Raw genomic sequence first — 26,558 nt, forward strand, 5'->3', positions numbered from 1 at the left:
ATGTCTGTTACCTCCAGTACCTCAGGTGTTAAACTCACTACCACTCCAGGAAGTTTATTCTGTGGGACAAGTCTAACTGCTAGAAACTTCTTCCTCTTTTAGGGTCAAAAATCTAGCTACTTGTAATAATTTCTACCTGTTAGTTTCACTTCTGCTTAACCAAACACAAATCTATTTCATTTTTCATACATCAGAGCCTTCAAATGATTAATAGTAACAAAGCAAGAGACTTCCTCCTCTTCAGGTACCTTCCACATTAAACATTCCCTGGTGCTTCAGTTCAACTTTCATTTCTTCTGGCTTGTTTTTTTTTTTTTTATATATCACTGTGACTGTCATTTTTGTGTTTGATTTTCGTCTTGCTTTGTGGTTCATTTTTTAAATTTAAAATAAGTACTTGCCCAGCTTTCTCAAAATTTCCAAGCAAGTTTAAAATGCAACCTTTCTTAAAGAGATCTCTGTAGCAACCCCAAGCACTTTAATCCATGTAAAAATTGAATCTAGCTATAACTGAATATAACATGGCCAATGGTGAAAGGACTTAGCATAAGTGGTATGTTACTTGTCACAAGAAGCTGTGAATTTTAAATTCGAAGCACATAAATACATTTTATCCAATACTTTTAGTTTATGATTGAGAAGGCTGAAGCTCAAGTGCCTATGTTACTGCTCAAGTAATATGCCTCCTGTTTTCTTCCGAAGACTGATTTCCAAGTCAATAAACAGTAAGTTAGAATTTATCTCTTTATGTAAACAATGCCAGTCCTTTTCTCAAGCCACAACATTCAACATATACTTGTCTGTAAGAACACTAAAGAACTACGTGACCAGGATAAATTCATTTGGAGTTGCAAAGCTAAGGGCCAGAACACCATATATTCTCACCTTCTCAAGATCTGTTTAGGAATCCCAGCATCCTCAATGTCCCGTTTAGACAGGTGCATTGGGATTTCCCTCCAATACAGCCCCCAAACTGTTGTTTCTGCATCCTAAAAATGCAGCTGAATGAGCTGCATGAGCAAGCTGCATGAATGAGCTGGTCTGAGCAAGTGAAAGTGATGGAGTTGTATACTGAGGTGAGGGGGGCAGTTAGGGATTAGGATTTAGCTGTGTGGGATGAAGAAAGCCTGGTATCTCCTGATTGGGTAAATCTGCCTGGCAGATTTCCCAGTGGCACATTTCTTTCTTTCTCGTTTCCTTTTTTCCCCTGTGGCTGTCAGGAATTAGCCTACCAAATTCCTTACCAACTGCCTCAGGGGAATAAAATGCAGTTTCAAGTTTAGACTTTTTTCCCACCCTTAGTAATAGTGAACCAATAAGAAATAGGGCAGTTAGCAAAAACATACTCGGTTCTCTAGTCCCTCACCTCATTTGTTCCTAAAGCTGCACAGGCAAGGGAAAATTAAAATAATTTTTAACAGTAGGATTTTTGCATGGAAAGGACTAAAGGAAAATGTATCTACATGTCAGAGAAAACAAGATTTAAGCTATTATATCCTGAGTCCCACGAGCTTGAGGGGAAGAAAAGGTAAGAGTCTTTGCGGGTAGGAGTGAGAATAGAGAAAAGGTTTGAGAATTCTACCAAGGAGAAAATTATTGGGACACAGAAAACCTGGGTTAAAAACACGCAAAGAAGTCATTATCCTTCTTAGGCCTGATTCTTTTTTCTCTTCGACCTTTTGCCAGCCCTGGGCAGGGGTGGGGGGCTGGGGGTTCCTTTTTCGTCACAGGTAGATGACGATTACCTGCCCTATATAACCTGTGCTGTTGTGAGAATCAAATATAATGATTCATAAAGTGATGTAAAAATTGTACAATGCAATGCCAATACATTACTATAATAATAATTATTATTATTATCTCTAAAATCATGCTCCGTAACAAAACAAAATAAAATGAAAAACTCATTTTGTTTTTTTATATTTACATTTGTATGTTTTAAACCCAGATATGAAAGGCAATAGGCCCTGTTACCAGAAGCTATATCAAAAATTCCCATTATAAAATTTTAATATGAGATAATTAGAATATAATATAGACTGATACGGTAATCCAAGTTTCATAAAGTCTGTGGACTACTACAAACATGTGCTCTTTTATTGATACTATGCATGTGCTATTTTATCACAATGTTTTGTTTTACTATTGTATGATTTGACATATTAAGGCCTTGTGTTTGAAGTAAACAGCCACTAAATTAATCAATAGATTAATTGAGGAGCTACAAATTAAGGTAATAAAGTCAAGCAAATGCCTACCAAATAAATCTGTTTCTATAGAAGTTGATAAGGGCTTCAGTTAATCAGAATCTAATGAAATTTAAGGTACTGACCTCCTTATAGGACAGAATTTAGAATAAAAACAACAAAAGTTGTGTTCTTGCTAACAGTTCGGCTTAAATTTCAGAATCTTTCAAGCATAATAAGGTATTAGAAATGCCTTTGGAATTATTCACAGTGAATTAGATTTGTTGGCGGTATCATTCATAGACTACCAACCAAGAAATCTATTCTTCATCACTTTTCTAAAATGCTAATAGTCAGCTGACTTTGTACTTGTTATAAAAATACATACAAATATGGAGTTCTGCCTTCTTGTGGTTGACAGTTGAAATATAATGCAATTTTTTATTGAAGTATATTTGATGTACAATATTATATAACTTATAGGTGTACAATATAGTGATTCACAGTTTTTAAAGGTTATACTCCATTTGTAGTTATTATAAAACATTGACTATATTCCCTGTGTTGTACAATATATCCTTGTAGCTTTTTTTTTTTAACATCTTTATTGGAGTATAATTGCTTTAAAATGGTGTGCTAGTTGCTGCTCTATAACAAAGTAAATCAGCTATACATATACATATATCCCCATATCTCTTCCCTCTTGCACCTCCCTCCCTCCGACCCTCCCTATTGTACCCCTCTAGGTGGTCACAAAGCACCAAGCTGATCTCCCTGTGCTATATGGTTGCTTCCCATTAGCTTTTGGTTTTGTAGATTATTTTATACCTAACAGCTTGTACCTCTTAATCCCCTTCCCCTATATTAACCTTCCCCTCTTCCCTCTCCCTACTGGAGAGAATTATGTTAATTGAAATGTCAGACAAAGAAAGATAAATACTGTATGATAGCACTTATATGTAGCATCTAAAAGATACAACAAACTAGTAAATATAATAATATGATATTTTTGTACAATGCCCGTTTATAAGTGCCCCAGAATAGATTCAATATTTATGGCCCTCCTTTCCATTTAGGAGGCATTATCTAATATAACTCTGGGTTTTGAAACTTGAGCCCTTATACTTAGTGTAAAGTGCTAGAATATACCTCTAAAATTATAGCTAACCTTTTGTGATGAGGCAGGAACTGAAGAATGGACTGGTTTAGAATCAGGCAGAACTAACTTGTGGTCTAGACTTGTGACTTTGGGCAAATAATCTCACCAATCTGAATTCCCTTTTCCTTATATGCATAACAGGGATAGTAGATTCTTATACAGTGTTAATGTGAGGATTACCTGTGACAACATAGGAAAGGCATCTAACATATTTCAGTGCCCTTGTCTTCCTCTTAAAATCCATATCTCCTAATAAACTAACACACACACACACACACACAAACACACACACACACACACAATTTTAAAAACATCTTTTTAAAGTGCTTATTAAGTGCCTTCTAGAATATCTAATCTTCAACCATCTCAACAGATACATTAATGCACATACACTTTAGAACTCATATCACATTCACTGCATGCCGGTTAACCATCAGGAAAGAGTTTATTAGATGAAAATAAGTCTGTTGTAAAAGATTTCCTTGCAATTACTTCACTGCCATTATCCTGGCCACACGCTTATAGAGCTTTTCAAATTAATATGCTTAGATTACTGAGCAAGTAATCTAGCAGTGGAATTCTATGAAGAACTCAATTACTAAAGAAAATGATCACTCAAGCATTTGAGAAATCAGGGCTACATCTAATTTTGAATAGTGGATCATTATTGACATTATGGAAGCATTCAGTACAAACACTTGGACATGTAGCACTAGAAAGGGTATCACTTTCTATACATGTGGTAAACTGAACGAGCTGCTTGCTAACATCTCTGTTAAATGTTATTCTGCCTTGCTGAAAAAAGAAATAATATCAACCTTGAAATCAGTACTTTTAAAAAATAGGGTGCTGATTGCTTGACTGAATAAAAATTGGATTGTTAACTCACATTTAAAATAAACAATTCTAATTTTTCTACTTGAAATAGAGTAATCTTTTATAGCCTAGAAATAATTATCCAATGAACACAAGTGTAGGAATTGCTGTCTACATATTTCCATATTAGAAACTACTTACTTTCATTATTGCATTTTAATCATTCCAGCACCAAAAGGCCCTCTTTTGACTAAATGATTATGTATAGATCTATGTGCTGTGTTTTTACTCATTTAATAATTTAAATCATACTTTTATTTTCTCCAAATTAGGCATCATCCAGATGCTTTTGATGAAAATTATTTTTCTATTTCTGATTTTTATCTAAGAGTTAAAGCAAAGACTATTTTAAGAACTTTGCTATAGTGTCTTTTAAAAAGCATCTGAATTAGAAAAGGTAGTGTAGGAAATGGGTTGAGACTGTTATGTTTATTGTTCTTTCTCTGCTCTCTACCAAGGCAAGCAGTAAAGAAAAACCATTCAATAGTGAGTGATAATTCCTAATAAACCCAGTAGTCATCAGCTGTGTGGCCTTGGGGAACTCACTTCACCACTCAAAGTGTAATAGTATAGCATGATGATGATGATGGTGGTGGTGATGATGATATTGATGATGATGATAATGATAATGTAGGCAATGCTAGCCTACCAGAAACATCATTAGCATAAAATAAGGCAGGTTTTATAAGGTAAAAGTGTTGTGAGAGATTACCATGATTATTCTGAGCATCATTTTTTGGAGGATTAATTATTTTTTAGAGTCATGTACCACATAGAAAATATACTGAAAGATTTCCTCCCTTTTCCCGGCAAAATGAATATATGCACAGATTTTTTTAAATGTCAATAAAATTTCAGGAAACCATTGCCTTTCTTAGGCCTATTCATTGACTACCCTCTTTAAGATCCCCATTGTGGTAGAAGTCCTTGGTTTCCTGGTCAGGAGTCAACCCCTCACATACCTCACAACTTACTTCTAACTTCATCACAAAATTCTGAAATGTTCAAGTATGCATTAACCCACACGAATCTCTAGAATGGCCTAAGCATAAAAGCGTATGACACTCCTCAATGAATTAGTGAATTGTAACATTTTTCCCTCTCCTGCTGGATATGAAAAAGAAGTATGCTTCCATCGTTGCTTTTGGCAGCTGTCTCTTGAGGACAAGGGTAACCAGACCTAAGATGAAGCCAGCACTGTGAATGGCAGATAATATTGTTAAGCCTGTGGAAAAGTAACCTGCTGTATTCTGAACTTCCTGTTATAGCACATAATAAACTTTACTTACACATCCTTGAAGTCTCAGTTCAGATATCATTAGCTTGGTGATGATGTCTCAGACTAAACCAAGCAGGACTAGTCCATCAGGCCCTCACTCTCAAAACATCTAATGTACATAGAGCTTTATCATTTAACTCAATCATAGTGATTAACATCAGTATTATAAAGAAAAACTTGAACAGCATAAGGGCAGAGGTTTTTTTTTTCCTTTGTTTGATTCATTATATTATTGCATTCACAGAACTGTGTCTGCCACATAATAGGCATTGTACATTTTTTTGTGAATTAATAAACACCAGGATACAGTTTTAAAAGGCATGAATAGAAAAAAAGTAGGTGAATCCTGCTTACATTTTTATGAATCCTATAACTAGAATTTTAGTACCAACTCTATTTCCTTGCTATGAGAAGATTAGTATAGAATTCTTCATAAAAGAGCAATGGCAAATAATGTTTATATCAGGTTTTCTGAGGTAATATTAGTTATTTGCATGTGATGGGATGAGGAATATTGCATTCATTTTTACAAAATTCTGGAAAATGATCTTTGACAACTTGAGGAGGTGTCCAATCTTTAACATTCAGTCATGGTTCAGAAATTATTTTTCCCTCTGAAGTTCTGGTATAACATTTATCCAGAAAAGTATGCAAATAATAATTGTACAGCTTAATGAATAAACACAGAGTGACCACCCCTATGTAACCACTACCAATCTAAAAAGCAAAATTGTACTAGCACACCAAAAGCCCATCTTAGGCCCCAATCTTTAGAATAATGTAACAATAACATCTACAGCGCTTAGACCAATTTAGTTCCAAAATTACTGAAAGTAAATAATGAATGATTCATGAATAGCTATTCCATGTTAAAAACTTTATTCACTTTGGAAGGAGACATGTTAATCATTCTTAATGTATTTTCTCCTGTTTAATCCCTTCGAGCCCTTAACCTGTAGTGATTCTTGGTAGAGTAAATGAATCTAAAGATAGTTCATAAAAAGAGATTTGTAGATTTTACATCTGGAAAACAATATCATATGGACTATATTTAAAATTTGCCGTTGATCTATTTGGCTTGCTCATTCCTATAGTTGATGAATTCTCTCTCTGAAAAGTGAAGAAAAAAAAAAAAAAAACCTTTCCTTTTAGAAGGATAAAACTGAAGGAAATGAGAAACATAACAATAAAAAAAAAAGATTAAGTCCTTCAGAAATTGGTTAATTGATTGCCTGACAATTATAACAGAAATGCTTTAAATCTGAAAGCCATCAGTCCCTGACACTGTTTTTCTCTTCAACTTAATTAGAAGAAAATAAAACACAAATGTATTCTTGTTTAGCTGGAACTTTGGGGAAATATGTAGGAAGTTATAGGCAATAAAGTACCAGCTGCTTCTTTGTTGCTATGTTTATCAGAGAGTTAGCAGCAAATGTGTTTGTATAATTTATCATTCCTGTGTATTAAAGTTCTATGACTAGCTGCTTAGGAGAGATTGTAAGCAAAAGCCATGTTACCAACACTGAGTTAAAATGCAGCACAGATAAAAGTGTGAAACAAAGTATCATCACTAAGTAAAAGCATACATTTCTTTGGGAGACAGATATTGACAAATATTTATAAGAAATATTTTCCCTATTATTTTCCAAATAAAATTGTTTGTCCATGATCTCATCAGTCTAATTATCTGGCAGTAATGACATGCCAGATGAAGAGTTCTGCCTGTATATCTTATACAAGGTGATAAATAAGAGTCTCTGATAGACTCTTGAAGAGAACAGAAGAACTGAAAGCTTTTAAATGTTAATATCTTACTGGCTTTACCTACGATAATATAATCCAGAGACTATGGACTCCAAATTAGGATGTTTTTAGTATCCAAAGTAGTTGCTTGTATGCATTTTATGATAAATACTGATGAAGAAATATGTCCATAAAATATTTCAGGTCAAAAAGCAAAAGTTTATATTTAAACTACATATACATAGTATATATACTATGATTCTTACTTTTAAATCATATTTATCATCTTGCATTGGTATTAAGATAACTGTTATCTTTATCTGACAAATCATTCTGAAATATAATATATTTTAAAGCTAAAGGAGGTTCTAAATTCCTTCGTCTTCAGGCATACACAAGTTTTATAACACACATCAAAAATATGCTCATTGGATATAGTAATTTAAATGTTTTTCTTTCTCCTGACCAAATATTTGGTGAATTGCTTACAATGATTAAGTGATTAGGCTCCTTAATGTAAAAAAGTACTTCCATATGTTGTCACAAAAACTCTTTAAAATATTCTTGCGTCACTAAAGGAGACAGAATGTCTGAGATTACACTGACTTTTATATTTTGGGATCTCTGGAGTAATGATGTTTTACATGACCAAAGACATCTTCAGAGCCTCTATAGCCATCTGATCTTTGATTTTTACCCCTTCCCAAAGCTGGCTGCAGACATCCTCAAGACACAGATGTATCTGTTCTTTCATCCATTCTTTTAGTTAGTGTTTATTAAGAAACTACCATGTTTAAGATTGACATTTGCAATCCAAAAGAAGTGGTGTGCGTGTGTGTGTGTATGTGTGTGTGTGTGTGTGTGTGTGTACATGTGCATATGTGTGTGTTGGGATATGTTTGGCTGAGAAGACAGAAAAATTCACAGGTTTTAAGACTCCAAAGAGAGAAATGAGGGAAGTCTAATAGCTATGACTCAAATAAGTTTCCAGTAAGTCCCATGCTAAATAAAACAACTATTCATTGGGTGTTAATAGCTTTGGTACTTTCCAGTAGAAAAGCAGAAATTAAGCAATTTGCCCATGGGTACACAGTTTCTCATTTATGAACAGTAATGCCACCTGATTCATGGAGTTTGGTCGAAAATTAAATGAGTTAATACATGTAAAGTATAGTGCCAGCTAAATTGATAAGTACTCATTAAATAACAGCTACTATTATTGTTATTACCATGCTGGGTACTATTCTAAGTGCTTTAAGTACATTATTTAATTTGATCTTCACAATAGCCTCATTTGGTAGATAACATCATTCTCTTTTTATAATTAGTAAACTATGAATTAGAAAAGTTAAGTAACTTGTCCAATGACACACAACTAATATGTGTTGAAAATACAATTTGAACTGAGACAATCCAAGGTTCATGCTCTTAAAAACTATGTTACCGACTCAGAAACTAAAGATACTTGGCGAACACGGCAGAGTCTAACAGGAAAATAACTCAGACCCAGTATTCAAGGAAGCTCCAGATTCACACGTTTTGCTTGATCTTCTGGACTTGAACTCCCTGGGAGTCCAAAACCAGATCAAAGACACATCATCAGTCCTACAGAGGCAGAAAAAAGTTAACCTTAAGTGGCTTTGGGGGTAGGAAGAGGGTCTGTCTGCAGTTGGGCACAAGGGACCTATTTAGGGAAAATATTCTAAAATTCCTCTGTAAGGCTTTTTTTGGGGGTGGGTGGGAGGGAATGTTCTAAAATTGGGTTAATTTTAGATGATGTTAATTCCACACAACTCAGTAAATTTACTAAAAATCATTGTATTGTACACTTAAAATGTGTGGTTTTATGGTATGTTACATTATACCTCAAGAAAGCTATTATTTAAAACAATTTTTTAGCCCAGTGCATCCTAGAGGTTGCCCATGCCAGTGTTTAACCACATGTGTGGTGTGAACTTACGGGCATCATGTTGTGAAGAGATGGGGGCTGCGGTGACTCACGCAATCAGGAATTTCAACGTAGAGAACCGGGTGTAACGGGAAATCAGCAGGATGAAGCCCTTCCCCGCTCCCAGGCACCCCTCCACCAAGAACCTCCTGCGAGAGCAGATGAGCAGCCATCCAGAAATTAAGAGAGATATTGCTAGAAAAAAATGACAAACTGCTGTCATTACTAAAAGATGTGTATGTCAATTCCAAAGATCCCATGTCTTCTGTGCAGGTAAAGGATGCTAGAAAACAACAGAAGCCAAAGGAGTTCAGGTTGCCGGAAGACCATCATTCTGACATGATGAATGTTAAGAACATTCCCAAAGGCAAAATTTCCATTGTAGAGGCACTGACACTTCTCAATAATCATAAACTTTACCCAGACACATGAACTGCTGAGAAAATAGCAAGATGTAAATTCTCTTCTTAAATATTTTGTAACTTTTGAAGTCAAAAACCTTACCCCTTGATGGCAAGAAAGCAATACAATCAAAATGAAGAGAATCTTGAAATTACTTTTCCTTAATGTACTCTGTGTCCCCGTACCCTGTTTATTTTCTCATTTTTAGCATATTAAATTATATAAATTTAAAAAATAAAATTAAAATTAAACAAATAAACATTAAAATTTTTTAAACAAACCAATAAAAGATATAAATATTATGTTTCTGCTCTAATCAACCCTGAATCTCCAAGTTGGGCCTAATGAATTGATACTTGTTAACTAAATCCATAATAGTTTTTCACTACTGTGAAATAAATGACCCTAAAAACTAATGGTGTAAAACAACTTTTTCATTTTATTAATACAACAATACTGTAGGTGAGAAATTTGAGCAGGGGTCAAATGGGCATGACTTTGCTTCTCTAGTCATTGAGGAAACTCAATGGTACTTTTCTGGTAGATGGGATGGTCTTGTGGGTCCAAGATGGTTTCAATCACATGGCTGGAGTCTGGAGTTGAATGAGTCAAAGAATAAGACTGCCTGCCAACCAGGGGTACCTCATGTGGCCTTTCCATGTAGCTTAGCATGTCACAAGATAATGGCCTCAAAATAGTCAAACTTCTAACATGGTGGCTCAAAGCTCTTAGTGAACACAGTGGAAGCTGCATCAGTTTTATGACCCAGCCTTGGAAGTCATACACTACTACTTGTGTGTAGTCTATCAGCCAAAGCAGTCACAGCCTTCCTAGATTCAAGAGGAAGGGAAATAGAATCCACTTCTTGTTGGTGAAGAATAAGGTCACATTGTAGAGTAACATGTGAGACTGGAGATATTGTTGTGGTCATCATATAAAAATACAGTCCATTGTCATCATAGTTTACAACAATAATCACCATTAATAGAAGGTTCAGAAAAGTCTGTTAATTCTTCAAAACTTCAGATGTCTGAAACTTTCAGGATATCACACATCATGATATGTAAAATAGAAGGAATTTGGAGGGTTCATGGTGATATTCGCAAATACCTCAAGAAATTCACACAAGAAACTTGCTTCCTGGAAAAATCCTGACTTTCAGGCATGATTATACACTTAATTTCCCTTGTGCTTCCTTATGAAAACAATTCATTTACATAAAAAATTAGTTTAATTTCCTTTTAGTTTGAGATTCTAATACAGTAGCTGAATACAGCTGTAAACTGTCTCCTTATAAAATATTTAATGCTGACTATGGCCATTTTTATTCATGCATTTCCTAGATGGAATATGACATTTGATGATTTTTGCCCAAAAAAACCAATTTTTAAATTACAATCACAAATGCATTACATTTATCCTATGTTTTAGTAAACATTTTAGAGCATATGACAGAAACATATTATACTAAAAACTGGTTTAATTTAAAACCCCTTCAGTTTCCTATACATCAACCTCTGAAGTTCCAACCCAGAAACTTTTCAAAAAAGTGAGTTAGGTGAAGGAAATGAAGAGAAAGGGAGGAAAAAATAAACCAAAATCAAACATTTAAACAAAGGGCAGAAAAAGTGGTTTTAATCTCTGGTTTGGCCACTAACAACCATTACGTGACCTTCCACAAGTCACTTAAGGCCTGCTGGGTTCAGTCCTCATATGCCAATGAGGGGCTGGACTGAATCTATGTGGTTTTTTTTGTTGTTATTGTTGCTTTTGGTGATGGAGGTGTGACTTAAACAATAAAAAGCACTTCCAGAAAAAAAATACATTAAAGCTAAACATACATGACTGAAGTTATTCTGGTTGAAAAGTGGGTGAGGTCATCTGGAGATCAACCCACTCAACCTCCCCTAGTCACCAGCTCCTCTGCCGCTAACCCCTATACCAGCTACATTTGTTTTTTAAATAACTACCATGGAATTCTATCTCTAAAACATAAAATTTGAAAGTCACTAGATTAGATGGTCTCTAAAGGATCCTCCTTGAAGAGCAAATACTCTTAGGAACTAGAAGAGTAACTACTGGGTAAATTTTTATATAACAAATGTGATTACCCTAATGGGTAGGAGCATGGATATACATGTGTATTCATAAATATGCCCTTAACAATAAATGAGTCTATGCATTTGATTTTCCATGTGAATATATATATTAGATATATAATAAAAGCATCTACTATCTAGGAGATAGTATCTGTCTATCATTAGGTTGTGAGAGAGTACCTAATGAAGTATTAAGGTTAGCTACCATCTCAAAGCAATCTTAAGCACAGTTACCCGTTTCCTTTTTATCCACATGAGGAAACATAAGCTTGGGAAGGTTTAGCAACTCGCATGGGGTCAACAGCTAGAAAGGGGTAGACACAATATTTGAATGTGGAATGATCTTAAGCCAGAGTATATGTTTGTTTGTTTTTCTCCCATTGTATCAGTAGGTTTCCTATCTCTGTGAGTGGTTGCTCCAAGGAGCAAGTGGTTCGGGGCTTTCTCCTGAACACTGGGTTGGGGCTTAGTCCCTGACACTGAGCTGGGATGATGTCAAAACTGAGGATCAAGTGCCCCATATTCCAAGGAAATGATGTAGTGGATAGTGTTTGGAGAAAGGAGGGATAGAAAGGTAGTTAGGCTTCAAGCTTCCATCTTGCTCCTCTCTCTCTTCCTTTTTTCCTCCTGATTTGATGAAAACCCCTATGATTAGAAAATAAATGTGGGGGTAATGATGTACATATTTATACCTAATCACATAAGCTGCCTCTGGTTATGAGCCATCTATAGCCATAACTAATGGTAGACATATGCACAGGAATGTGTGCATAGGTGTGTGTATTCTTCTCTACCTAGTAGAGAAAGGGTAAGAATCTTTATACACCTAGTTTTGCAGGATCCTTTATGTGTCTGCTTGTATGTTTTTGCTGATGATCTAGGCTTTCCATCCCTTTAACCTATGAGACTATTTAAAACCAGAAATGACCTTGTATAGCAACTGGTTCAACTTTTCATTGACTCAATCACAGTCACACAACTAATTCATATGTGAGCTGAACCTAGAATTTCTCAACGCTGACATCCTCCAGTTAAGGGAATCTTGCAAACCAAGACTGTACACACACTAACCTGAACATGCTATAGGACAAACTATTAAAGTAAGAAAGCAACTTAGAGAAAACATACTCCTACTCCTTTATTTTTTAGATTACAAAAGTGTCACCCAGAGAGATGGAAAAATTGTAATATTTTAAAGTAAATAACAGACCCCAATCTAGAGCTTCTATCCATTATATATTGTGGTTAAAGATAATTTTATTAAACTAAATCAAAGTAGTGTGTACCACTGGTACGATCTTAACCCTCTCTGAGAAATATACATTTTTGAATACAACTCTCCTTTTGTTATTTATAAACTTTCTCAAAGACAGGAATTAATGTTTCATGTGTTTTTTGCCATTTTTGCATAGTGACTTATCTACAGTTAGTGCTAAAGAAGAATTTATTTGACTAATAACAGTCTTAAACTTAATGACAAACACCAGTGCAATACTTAAGCACAAATGAGTCTATATTGTGTTAAAGAACAGCTCCAGAAGACCCACCCTATTATGCATCCTATTGCCTCAGGTCATCCATATATAAATTAGTTTTAAACTATCTAAGGCATTTTCAAGACAAATTAACTAATAAATGTAAGCATAAATTTGTTTCTTTAAAAGAGACTATTTAATTTGTTCTGAAAACATGCCTCTATAAGCCTGAAGGCAAAAATCATGCCACCACTCTGCCTTTGCTCTTTCAAACCAAATACAGCTTATTCTAAATTTATCTTATTTGTCTTATTTTTTTAACTCTATAATTAGTTAATATCATTAATGCCTTCATTATTATTTTATTATTCTTAGACCCTTTCTAAGATTTCTGGCATTATTCCTGTGATCCACACAGAGAAAGATGAAAGGAGTTCAATTTTTCTCTGGGTTGGAATTCAAATGGTCTCCTCAGTTCCAAAGATTGGTGATCTTTTTGATCTTGACACTTAGGGGAACAATTTAAAGTTTAAAAATGGGTGAATAAAAAGAATATCTATTGGGGTTTCTTTGTGATAAGGCCCAAAAGGAAATTTGAATTCTCCCTGCCAAAAATCTCTGGAGCTATGTAAACCATTGAAAGGCAGGTGGTTTTTTTTTTTTTTTTTTTTTCCTTCTCAGGGATTCTACAACTAAAGAAGAGAAGGACATAAGTCTAGAAAGAAATGGATATAGAATAGGATGCTGATCAGCATGAGATCATGACTCCAGTTTCCTTAGATAAAGAAATTCTAACAATCCCCAGAGACCATTCCTGTTAGGTGACTAAAATACAGACTACACATGTGTATACTTACACACACACTTAAATTTAGTACATCATAGTAAAGTACACTCAAAGTTTGCTCATTCATTCAACAAATAATTTAGTGCCTACCATACATTAGGCTATAACTTGGGAAAATCTGGTTAAAATGCGGTCTAATTACTAGATTTTGTAGTACCAGTAAATGATCTTATTCGTTTCTTATTCAATCTGAAATTCCTGAATCTGGGTGGTCATAACAAATCCTTCAGTAATAGTTCCAACATTTGTCCATACAATAACATCATCTGGGTAGCTTTAAAAAAATATATTGCTTCTGAGGCCTACCCATACATCTATTTAGTCAGAATTCCAGTTTTAGGGGATGGCAAATGGGCGGTTGTTTTTTACTGTTGTTTTTAACCCCTTCAGTCATTTTAATGCAGTTTGTTTGTGGACCAGAGCTTTGGAACCACTGGTTCTGGGTTCATCATCTTTATTCCTAACAAGAAACTATCCTTGACTAAGTCAGTTAAGGGACATATTACATAAACCCATTACAATAACTGCTCCAAAGGGATTATTCCTACTCAGATAGTGGCACTACCATGTCTATTAAAATTACAAGCACACTAGATTGGAGGCGTATTTCAGGGGAGATGCTTCCTTTTTATTTATTATTTTTTAAATTATTTATTTATTTTTTGAAGTAAAACTGACTTGTCATATTATTTTCAGATGTACAACATAGTAATCCGATATATTTATACATTATGAAATGATCAGTACGATAAGTCTAGTTACCATCTGTCACCATACAAAGTTATTACAATATTATTTACTATATTCCCTATGCTGCACATTACTTGTTTTATAACTAGAAGTTTGTACTTCTTAACCCCCTTCCCCTATTTTGCCCATCCCCCCCAACCCATAACCACTGGTTTGTTCTCCTTAAATAGCTTAATATTATACTCACTTAAAATTATACCCTCTTCCATCCATAACTTTTTAAAAACCTCAAAATATGGGTATCTGCAGAACTGCACATGTATGAAAAGATTCGTGGATGATTTAACTTTTCCAAATTATCTCAATAAATTTATGATAAAGTTAGCTAGAATCCAATTCTATTTATTATTTACTACTCTTAAGTCTCTCTTTCTCTCTCTTTTCCTCATATTTTGCTCTATCTACTGAATGACTACTTATCCTTCAACACGCAGGATACTTACCGGAAATTTTTCTTCATACCCCTACAATGTAATACCCAGGGCAGAAGGCATATTTGAAATTTTGTTCACTGACATATCGTCACAGAAAGGACAGAGCCTGGCACAAAGTAGGTGCTCAATAATTCTTTGTTGAATAAGTGAATAAATGAATGAACAATAAATAAATAAATCTCATTATTTCTATTCCTAGAGCACCAAGGCATTATTAGTTAAAATGAACTTATTGGTCATTTAGCAATGGCTAATAGTAGTTAATATAAGTATTTTAGCACTTGTCATTTTGCATTATAATTATTTGTTTCCATGACTGACTCAAGCTATGCCTTGTGTATATGTCTCAGTCTCACTCAATGCATGGCATATGGTACACATTCAATAAACGTTACCTGAATGAATGGATAAATAGAACAAGCTATCTCTCAAGATTCATATTTAATTTATTACAAATCTGATACCAATAAATTTAGATTATTTAAACATGATTCAAATACAGAAATTTAAGTGACTATTTCAATTCATGACAACATTCTCTGTTGGATGGAAAAACATAAATTCCAAGCGGGTAATATAAATACATCTGGGGAACATCATTCATTTCAGTGCTTATATTTCATAATCAAGCAAGTAAAGATTACTTTATCAAGGTTTATATTTGGATAAGTTCTTATGCAATAATATATTAAGGAAAATACTTTGTTTTAATTTAAATTATTGCTTACCAGTTTTACCATTTCATGTCTGAATCCTGAAAGAGAGTCATTCAGTAAGACATAGAATCTAAATATTGTCTATAGTGGTATAGTGGTACCTTTGCCTCTGTATCCTTTTTTTTTTTTTTTTTTTTTTCTTTTTTTGTGGTACACGGGCCTCTCACTGTTGTGGCCTCTCTGGTTGTGGAGCACAGGCTCCGGACGTGCAGGCTCAGCGGCCATGGCTCACAGGCCCAGCCGCTCCGCGGCATGTGGGATCTTCCCGGACTGGGGCACGAACCCGTGTCCTCTGCATCGGCAGGCAGACTCTCAATCACTGCACCACCAGGGAAGCCCTGGAAGCCCTCTGTATCCTTCTTAAAGTATCAATTACTATCAATGGAGTAGGATTTTATGTCTAAATTGTAAAAGTTCTAAATTGGATAAAGAGGAACTATAATACATATTCAAAAGGCTTCAAAATAAGACACGGAGTAATTTAAAACCCATATTATATAACAGATGATTCTTTTTCACAATATAAAATTGATAGGCTTTTATAAATACAGTTGACCCTTGAACAACATGAGTTTGAACCGAATGGGCCACTTATACACAGATTTCTTCTTAATAGTAAATACTACAGTACTACACCATCTACACTTGGTTGAATTTGTGAATGTGGAACCATGGATACAGAGGAAGCGTAAATACAGAGGGCCAACTCTAAATTATACTCTGATTTTTGACTCTGATGCCCCATCCCCCTCATTGCTCAATGGTCAGCGTAATACATTTTGGAACAGATTACAATTACTAATTTTACTTATGAACGTAGTATGTGGGTAAAACACAAATGGAGGCATAAGTACATCAGTGAAACGTACTTTTCTAACCCATAACAATCATCTTGATATGTTATGACAGGTGGATTTGAAGTTTTCTGATTCATCACTGTAAAAATAATTTATAAAATATAAAAAATAGTAAAATTTTAAAAATCAGCAAAAACATCCACACACACAAGGATGCCTCTTGTTTGGAATTTATTAGTCAACTTTAGATACCATATGTGTTGACTGCTACACTTGAAGGAAAAAAGCATTATGCCTACAATTCAACAAAAGTCTGAAGTCTGGAATATCTGGAGCAAAGAAAATGTTATATAACTTCCAATGCAATATGGAATCAGGAAGCCAATGGTTTGTAATTTGAAAAAGAAAATGAAGTATTTTTTGGCATCTGTTATCAAGTCCCTCAAGAAGAGTGAAGGAGAAATAAACGAAGGAAAGAAAAATCTTTTTACGATACCCAGGATAAGATGAATTCTGGTTTGATTTTATCAATAGCAGTCATAAGGAATACCATTTAATGGATTGATATGGGATAAACAAGCAAAGATTACTTAAAGTTGCACAGGAGGCAAAGTAATTAGAGCCTTCAGACTTTTGTGGATTAGGATTAATCATGGCACACATGAGCCAGAGATTTGAAACACCAAGAATGGTAACAACATGAGATCCAATGGTGGAAAGGAGAGCAAACATTCTGAAAACCCCCAGATTGAGTAAAATTAAATGGATGTCCTTACCTCAAGTCTACTCATAGCTTTTAATATGCAATGCCTAACATACAAAAGGTTCTAACTTACTCCATAAACATTTTTTCAATGAAAAGTGTGTAAAGCACGCAGTGTTTCTCAAACAGAATGCTCAGAAGAATCCCTTCATAAGCAGGCATTTGGGAAGCTGCCAAAGCATAGGGAAGCACTAATGTTCTAGGAATATGTTTTGGGAAATACTGTTCTAAACTGCTGAAATAATGAACATAATTTTGAAAAGAAAAGTTTATAGTAAATCCATGTTTTTTTATGTTTTGCTTAGTTTGTGTTCACTGTGATTTTGGCATATCTGTGACCTCTTTTCCAACAGTTTCCCTTTAACTGAGGTCTTAACTAGATTTCTAATTTACAATATTTATATAATATTTCTGCCTTCTTTTCATTTAGATGTTAGAAGGCTATTATAGATGGAAGACAAACTTATAAATGTACCATTTCCCTTCAGAGTTAATGGAATCTATCTTCTTGATTTTTTATTTCACCTTTTCTTTTGTAAGTTATATATTTTTCTTCCAGAATAAAACTCTGCCAAAGATCTCTTGAAAGCTCATAGATACAAAATGCACTTTCAACCAATATTGGTTTGTAGACACTTGATGTCAATGATGAAATATTGCTTACTATCTTAAAAAGTCATTTGTGACACAGACATATATTTCTTTTTCACTTTGATATCCAAAAATCACAGACAAAATTTCAGTCTACTGTGAGGGCACCACACTGCTCTGAACTACCTGAACTGCCAGTGAGATGTTTTTGGTTTTGTTAAAGACGTTCTTGCCAGTATTCTGAATCATAGCAGGACTGGAATAAAATGCTATTATTTGAATAATCACTTTTAGTAAACTCATCCTAACTTTCCATGTTCCACTGAGGTTAGGCTTCACAAATATAAGCAAAATTTTCTTCAGGTCAGACACTTCTCCTTGGAGAACAGTGCTTCTCAAACTTTAAGACACCTATGAATGACTTAAGGATCTTATTAAAATATAGATTCTGATTAAGTTGGTCTGAGGTGAGGCTTGTTATTCCGCATTTCTTATAAGTCAACACTGCTGGTTGTGGACCACGTTTTGAGTGGCAAGGTTAAAGTACATGAAGTGTCACTGTTGACTGGGAAACAAATTACCCCAGTTTCTATGGAATGTACTGCCTAACATCCAGCATATCACAACTTAAACATTGTAAGAATATTTATTCTCTTTTCCCCAAATACATTTGTATAAAGATTTATATTGGACCGGTCAGACCTGGTCCAATGCTCTCAGAAGAACTACAAATAGCTTGGGTTACTCTTTTTTCCATTTGGGTTGTCATTTTCCCCCAAGGCATTCTTACCTTTATATCATTTACAAAAGAAAACACTTATACAATAGGATATGGCAAACCAGTAAACTCTGCTCTTTCTATTATACTCAGGACATGATGACCCATTTTACAAAATATAATGCAAACATTGTTAAAATCACCCAGGACTAAAGAGAACAGCTTTCATATTCTAGTTAAGTGTGTGTGTATATTTGTAATTTATATTCAACCAATCCACCTTCACAAAATTGTAGATGGCACCTGTTTTTTCAAATTGTTGGCCCCTCTCTCAACTCTATTACAATGTTTTATTGTGACTAGGTGTCACCAGGAAGATTATTTAAAATGTTAATTCCATGCCTACCCCAGGAGAGTCTCATTCTATAGGTCTGGAGTGAAGCCTGAGAATCCATATTTTAGCAAATACCTCTTGCATTGCTAGTGTAATTGAAAAGTCTGAGGAATACTGCCCTAGGAGCAATCCTGACCAAAGTTCAAACATCAATCCACCCTTGCTACTAAAGGCCTGATATTGTTCATTATTGAAACTTTGACACTGTTCAAAAGGCTCTGTTTTCAAATATACTCCTGATCCACAATTAGTCCATTTGTCACTGTTTTGATAATATCCCTGGTTTCGCCATTCCTTCTTGGATTTAAGGACTTTAACTCATATGTCTTCTCCAGGGACTACAGTTTATCTTCCAGACCAGACACTTTTGAGAGAAACAGGGAGCACAATTAATAATTATGCCGGGATGATTGGAATAAACTGGAACCATCCTGAGCAGACTACATCATACTGATCTTGAATCCTAAATCAGGGAACTCTTTACGTAATACTTTTCTGCACATACACACACAACTCATTGACAGGTATAAACTCAAGCAACTGGGCTTTTGTTTAGGCATTGTATCAACACTGACTCATGTCCCTCTCCTCTAAGTATTGATTTATCTAGTTAATCATGGAAGAACATTCAGAAAAATAACCCTTTTCAGTTTTAACAGCATCAAGGTACACTTAAATGGATGTTCCATGTTCATATGGAGAAACTGAGGACAATTCATGCAATGTAACGAGATTAATTATATAGAGCATTAAGGAAAATAGACATACATTCTAAAGCTTCCTTCATCCTTCCGCCTATTGTATTAAGTTGGAAATTTTAAAGACAATTAAGATGGAAATATCACCTTTAAAAATGTTTCTAGTGAATTAGATTAAAAGAAAGCAACAAACTAAGTTGAAAGTTTTAAAATGTAGTGTAGTATTAGTAAATCATATACTCCAGGTTAACCTTACAGGTATGTGTTATGTTTATAAATTAACTAGAACTGGTTTAACCCTAGGGTCAGGTTCAAGTGGTATACACCAGCAGTCGGATTACAACTTGAGGCAAATTTTGTCTCATTAAAAAAGTCACACACTGCTCCACTTCATTTGCAAGATAATTATATATGTGGCCAAGGTCAGAAGATTTTCCTTCTATTGCTTTCACTGAAGGAATTCAGTTTTTTTTTTTCAATGCAGCTAAACTGTGGGAAAGATTTCCTAATTTATTTTCATTTGAGGAAATAGCAAACCTAAAAAACTCAGAGGTTGTGTGCTCATATTTGATGCTTTTTGTTTAAGAAAAAAAGACATCATATAAAAAATCTGCTCATTTTAGATTTTGAGAGAGGATATACTGTACTATAGTTCTAGTGTAAAAAATTCTCATTCTATAATTCCCAGAGAAAAAGAGAAAATTATTAGTGCCAAAATAGCTAAAATTCCCATAACTTAGTGGTGATATGAATTTTAAAAAGTGTGTTTAAATTGTGCTCAAACACACAAAATATGATAAATGAGGTCCTACTAGAAATGAGAGAAATATGGTGTTTTCATTTATTTATTTATTTATTTATAGCTCTCGAGTATAATTGCTTCACAATACTGTGCTAGTTTCTGTTGTACACCAAAATGAATCAGCCGTATGCATACACATGTCCCCATATCCCCTCCCTCTTGAGCCTCCCTCCCATCCTCCCTATTCCACCCCTGTAGGTCATGGCAAAGCACCGAGCTGATCTCCCTGTGCTATGCTGCTGCTTTCCACCAGCCAACTATTTTACATTCAGTAGTGTATGTCAATGCTACTCTCATTTTGCCCCAGCTTCGCCCTCCCATCTCCTGTCCTCAAGTCCATTCTTTATGTCTACATCTTTATTCCTGCCCTGCAACTAGGTTCATATTCCATATGTATGCGTTAGCATACGGCATTTGTTTTTCTCTTTCTGCATTACTTCACTCTAAGTGATGGACTTAGAGATAACAGACTCTAAGTCCATCCACCCACCTCACTACAAATAACTCAATTTCGTTTCTTTTTATGGCTGAGTAATATTCCATTGGTGCTTTCAGATCACTGAGATGCATCACCGCTTTTAGGTTCTTGATTCAAATTTATATTCTAATATCCCCTGGATTCAAGGTATTTTCAATCACTTCCTTCTTCTATAGTTAAATCAAATTATTTTAATACACATTTTTTTGTCTATTAGGTGCTACTAGAATTTTTCTAGGTGAACATTTATCTTACATACCTTATCTCAGTTAAGATTCTCAGATAATCACGGTTGATTTAACTTACAAGATTTATCAAGGTCTTAAAATTATAGAGAGAGCTCTTTGCTTCATTTAGGAGCAAATCACTTCCTTACTACTATGTTTCCAAATGTGTTACTTAATGAAGTATTTAATTTCATTATGAATCTTTAAAAATTGTTTTTCCCACAAACAACAAGCAGTTGATGAGAAATATGAAACAGAAACATTTGGATTTTTTAAATAAAGTAAAAGCTGATATTTGCTACAGGACTCTGAAATGAGAATGCAAAAATATTTAATATTATACAAAAATAGAAAATTACTATAGCAGGTATATTTTTGTTGTCTTAGGGGTTTATACTAAGTATTGTTTAAGAAGAGAAACTGACTTTAAACAAGGTTCTTTTAGCCATCTAAAATGGTTAGAAAGTAACAATTCTGAAAGTATTCCAGAAATGTCTTAATTTTTTTGATCAGTTGTATTATTTGCATATATATAACCCATAAGGTATTTTCAAATTTTCAGTTTTTTATCTGCCCTTTACTTTTCTTAGTATTTAAAAAAAGATTAGGTTATAATTTCACAGTCAAATTTCACTTCCTTTGTTATTCTTCAGCATATGCTTTCTTCATTGATTCTAATAGCTCTTGGTTGTTCAATAGTAAGAGGCTCATATTAAATAGGCGCAGACTACCCCTATTTGATTAAATGACAAAGAAACTCTTTCCACACTTCAATCAGGCTCCTCTGAGCCCCCCGTTCTCTAGGCCCCAACCTGTCCTTGTCCAGCTTCGTCCAGTTTCATCAAGAATCCTGCTGATTCAATTTAGCAAAGATTCCCTCACCCTTGGGATCTGATACCCAGGATATCTGATCAAATTTTTCATCTCCCACTTTCAATATCTTAACACTCTGGACTGCCTTCAGCAAGAATACTGTTTAGTAGATCTAAGAAGAATTTCCCCAGCCTTGTTTTCTCTTAGTAATTTTCCATTCATTAACCCCCACTCTGCTCTTTGGTTATAAATCTCCATTTGCCTTTGTTCTATTCAGAGTTGAGTCTGATCTCTATCCCCCATTGCAGTAGTACTTCCCTCTGGAATAAAATATTCTTTACTGCCTTTAACAAGTGTTATGAAGTATTTTTTTAAACCAGGAAGATCCAATATATGCTCCATAAAAATAATAAAAATAAAGCATTTATTTAGTCTTTAGCTACCTCAAATTATATTGCAGGAGAGCATGAATAAATAGAGAGATCAAACTGGTCAGAGGCTATTCTCATTCTCATCAGGTTGGTCTATGACTTGACCTTGAGTTTCAACGAACTAGCAGGGAGCTATGGGGCAAGGAAACCAGTAGGAAATGGATAATCTAGAAAGTGCCATGAATCTTCTGTGAAGAACAATTACAGAATTACTATATAATAATCAAAACTACTTTTTAGAGATAATACATTGAATGCATAGAAAACTAAGGTAGAGTGATTGGAAAGTCCTGAGAAAGTTAATCAGTAAAACCAGAGTATTCTACTGCCCAGAGGGATTGTTACTGGGAGCTGATGAAGAGATTGTGAAATCAGGAATGGGAAGATTAATATCTGACAGGGTAAATGACTTCGGCTCTGTCAGAGAATCTACGCTGAAATTCTTTCCTTCCTGTCAAATTTGAAGGTGGTCCCTATAATGCATTCTTGTCCCACATAGCTCCAATAGTACCGCAAAACCTCAGAGCCTGTGCACAAAGAAAGAGTAGGAATAGCCACACAAAGAAAGTCCACTCCTTGGGTAACTTGGCAGCAGTTGCAGTCATGTTTTAGAAAGTACGTTAAAGTAGAATAGATCTATTTGTGATTCAGCATTGGTATGTATTTGCTTAAAATTAAAGCAGGGGTAACTAGAGCTACCTGAATAAAACTGTAATACAAAATTTGAAATATGAACTTTGGAAAATTATAGAGATTCAGAAGCTTCTGAAATTTATGGACGAAAACTGAAAGATAAAAAAAAAAAAGGTCTTTCTACATCAAACCAGTATAGAAAGGGTAGGACTGACAAGTGCCTCTACAGATGTAGAACTTGGTCAGTATGGAAAGATGAACTGCAAAAATCAGGACAAACACACTTTCATGTAAAAATGAGATAACAGTAACACTTATTTGGGGGTGTTACTTTAGAAAATAATAATGATACTGAACACTTACTACATACTAGATTGTTACTCTGAGTCCTGTTAGAAGCAGATGCCGAGACTATAGTAGACATGTAAGAGGTTATTCAGGGTAAATGGCTATGAGGGAATATACACAGTGCATGAGACCATAATGCAGGTCTAAATTTGTAAGGAAGAGAGGGAAGGAAGGATGATTGGGTGGAAGTCTTAAACTGCTGTGAAGTTCTAAAAAAGTTTCACAAAGCCAATGGTGAGTCCTGAAGCCAAAGCTGCATGAAACCAGAGTCCCATGTCTCTCAAGAATGCTTGGATTAGCAGCCATGTCATGCTTAGTCATTTGCTGGGAGCTATCATGGAAAGTGTAGCTTCAGCATTTTAGTAGTCAGGAGTAACCAAGGTTAGAGATCTGAAAAGGAACTTTTCATGGCTGCCACATAGACATTGCACTAGGAAATTAATAAGCATTAGCTGCTATGATCATTTTTTTAAATTATTTTCACATTATAAATTTTTATTCTTTAAACTCTGTATACTGACTCAACTTTGCATATAGCATATTATAAATGAACATTTCATGTTATCAATTTGTGGAACATTCTAACAGCTGGAAGTTTGCTTTCCAGGACTGTGCTTTTTTTTTTTCTTTTTTTTCTTTTTTTTTTTTTTTGTAGTACGCGGGCCTCTCACTGCTGTGGCCTCTTCCGTTGCGGAGCACAGGCTCCGGACATGCAGGCTCAGCTGCCATGGCTCACGGGCCCAGCTGCTCCGCGGCATGTGGGATCTTCCCGAACAGGGGCACGAACCCGTATCCCCTGTATCGGCAGGCGGACTCTCAACCACTGTGCCACCAGGGAAGCCGGACAGTTTGCTTTTTTTGAATATCAGAAAGGGTACAAATTTTGAGTATTTTAAATGTACAGGTTTTTGAGTTGAAGAGATGCCTGAAGTTTGGAAAGGGCACCCGTCATTCTTCAATCACAATGGCTTCCTTTTTATCAGTTGAGTATCCAGGTGTACTCTTGAGAAAGGATCCTGCGTCTAACAAAAGTCTGAAAACTATTGTTTTTATTGGGTGTTGTCCTGATTATTCTGTGAGAGTTATTAAAATTTTTTAAATGACTGCTTATTTTAGTAATAAGAATCATGAGTCATATTAACTTAATAAAAAGCAAGACAAAGATGCTGAAAGTCTTGAATCTTTAGCCTCACATTCATGAAAACAAAGCCATATCTCTGTGTTTTCAATTATGAAGGGGAAATTAATGCCCCAACAGTACTTACTCCTGCCTGATGGTCCCAGATATTACTTTAATAAGCAGTATGTGCCATTTTTTTCAAGATCATTAAACTTCCAATCTCTTTTATGAGTTATAAATAGATTATATTGTAGCTCCTAAACAATGACTTCCCATAATACAACACTAGAGTTTTATAAACATATTTTCAAAATACTACTCTTCTTATTCATATTTAGCTTCTAATTTATGAATAAAGAAGCCCCAAGCTTTTACATCTTCTATTTATGGGCTTTCTTATTTATAACTAGTGGCATTATTCCATTAATCTTTAACCCATGAATTTCTATTTTTTCTACTTGTCAAGTAACTCTCAATTCAAATGATCAACAATAAGCCCCACTGTACCAACCTGAAATTATGATCTTAATGATTTTATAGGTTATATTTTTCATTTCATCAGCCAGGTCACCCATGAATATGTTCAATAATTTCATGTGTCTTTGGAACATCATTCAAGATTCCCCTGATCCACAGCTCAAACCCAGGCTGACACTTAACCACTAGTAGTACTCTTGTGACTTTAATACTTTTCTACGTGAGACTCTAAGTCTCAAGTGATTCCTACCACACACTTCCAGTAAGCATGTATCATGTGGAAATAAAGTCAATGCTGAGAGAGAAGAGTAAAAACTATCTATTGCTTTATCTACACTTGTCATTCTGTCACACTCCAGAGTATTCAGATGAAATTAAATTATCTCTGTTCATTTTGATCCTAAAGTAATAGGAATAACACATGATTTTCTTGTTATAGGAGAATAATGCTATAAATCACTATGTACTACCACATAAAATTCTAAATGCATTGAATAGAACAGAAATGTATAATAGGGTTTTTCTGAATTTGGAAGAAGGCCAAAAAAGCATAGATTTCTGACTTTTATAAGTAAAGGACCTAGAGAAAAGCAATCCCTGTCATCTCATTCTAAGCACATAAGTTCAACAAAATGCACTGCAAAACAACCCATAACATTAGTATTATGCATAGTTACTTTCAAAGTTTTAATAAATTAGATCTATTTCTTGTCACATAAATACTGAAAAAGTACCATTCTTGATTCTGCAAAGAGATGCATACATTTCACAAGTCAGACTAGGTTATTTAAACTTAATTTTATGTATTAATTTTTCACGCTTAAGCCATATTTTATATTTCTTCCTATGTTTACATTTACCAAATATTTATACTACTGTTTATGTTATGTACAGCCATTCTTGAGAATTCATTTCTTATAATAAATTATATATAAAGAATAAAATAATTCTAATCAAAATTATTTTTCATTTTCATATAATTGCTTTATCCTAAAACCAAAGCCTTGATATTCTGTTTTCCAAGGAATAAAAAAGAAAGAATCTTCTTAAAACCCTTTCATAGTACGTGCCAGTAGTGGGAAAAACTTAAGAAAGAAAGAAAGAAATTGTGGTTATATAGATGGGACTACCAATTTGACTGTATCACAGAAGAAGGCATTACATAACAGTAGATACTAAAGAAATACAAAGGAATTAATATCTCTGAGCTTAGTGCCCAAAAATAAATATTTAAAGCAAGTTTCTCAGCCTCTCTACTGCTGACATGCTGGAGCTGGATAATTCTTTGTCAGTGCAGCTGTCCTGTGCACTACAGAGTATTTAGCAGCATCCCTGGCTTCTATCCACTAAACGC

At 34.6% G+C, this 26,558-nt stretch overlaps 1 protein-coding gene and 1 pseudogene across 7 annotated transcripts in view; one reads left to right on the plus strand and one right to left on the minus strand.

Annotated features, from left to right (window-relative positions):
* ERBB4 (erb-b2 receptor tyrosine kinase 4) overlaps positions 1-26,558 on the minus strand; it is a 1,132,189-nt gene that overhangs the window by 926,489 nt on the left and 179,142 nt on the right. The gene's annotated exons all lie outside the window — the stretch shown is intronic.
* LOC131750823 (NADH dehydrogenase [ubiquinone] 1 alpha subcomplex assembly factor 4-like) lies at positions 9,224-9,730 on the plus strand (annotated as a pseudogene).

The sequence above is a fragment of the Kogia breviceps genome, chromosome 2, assembly GCF_026419965.1.
Source record: "Kogia breviceps isolate mKogBre1 chromosome 2, mKogBre1 haplotype 1, whole genome shotgun sequence".
NCBI classification, from domain to species: Eukaryota; Metazoa; Chordata; class Mammalia; order Artiodactyla; family Physeteridae; genus Kogia; species Kogia breviceps.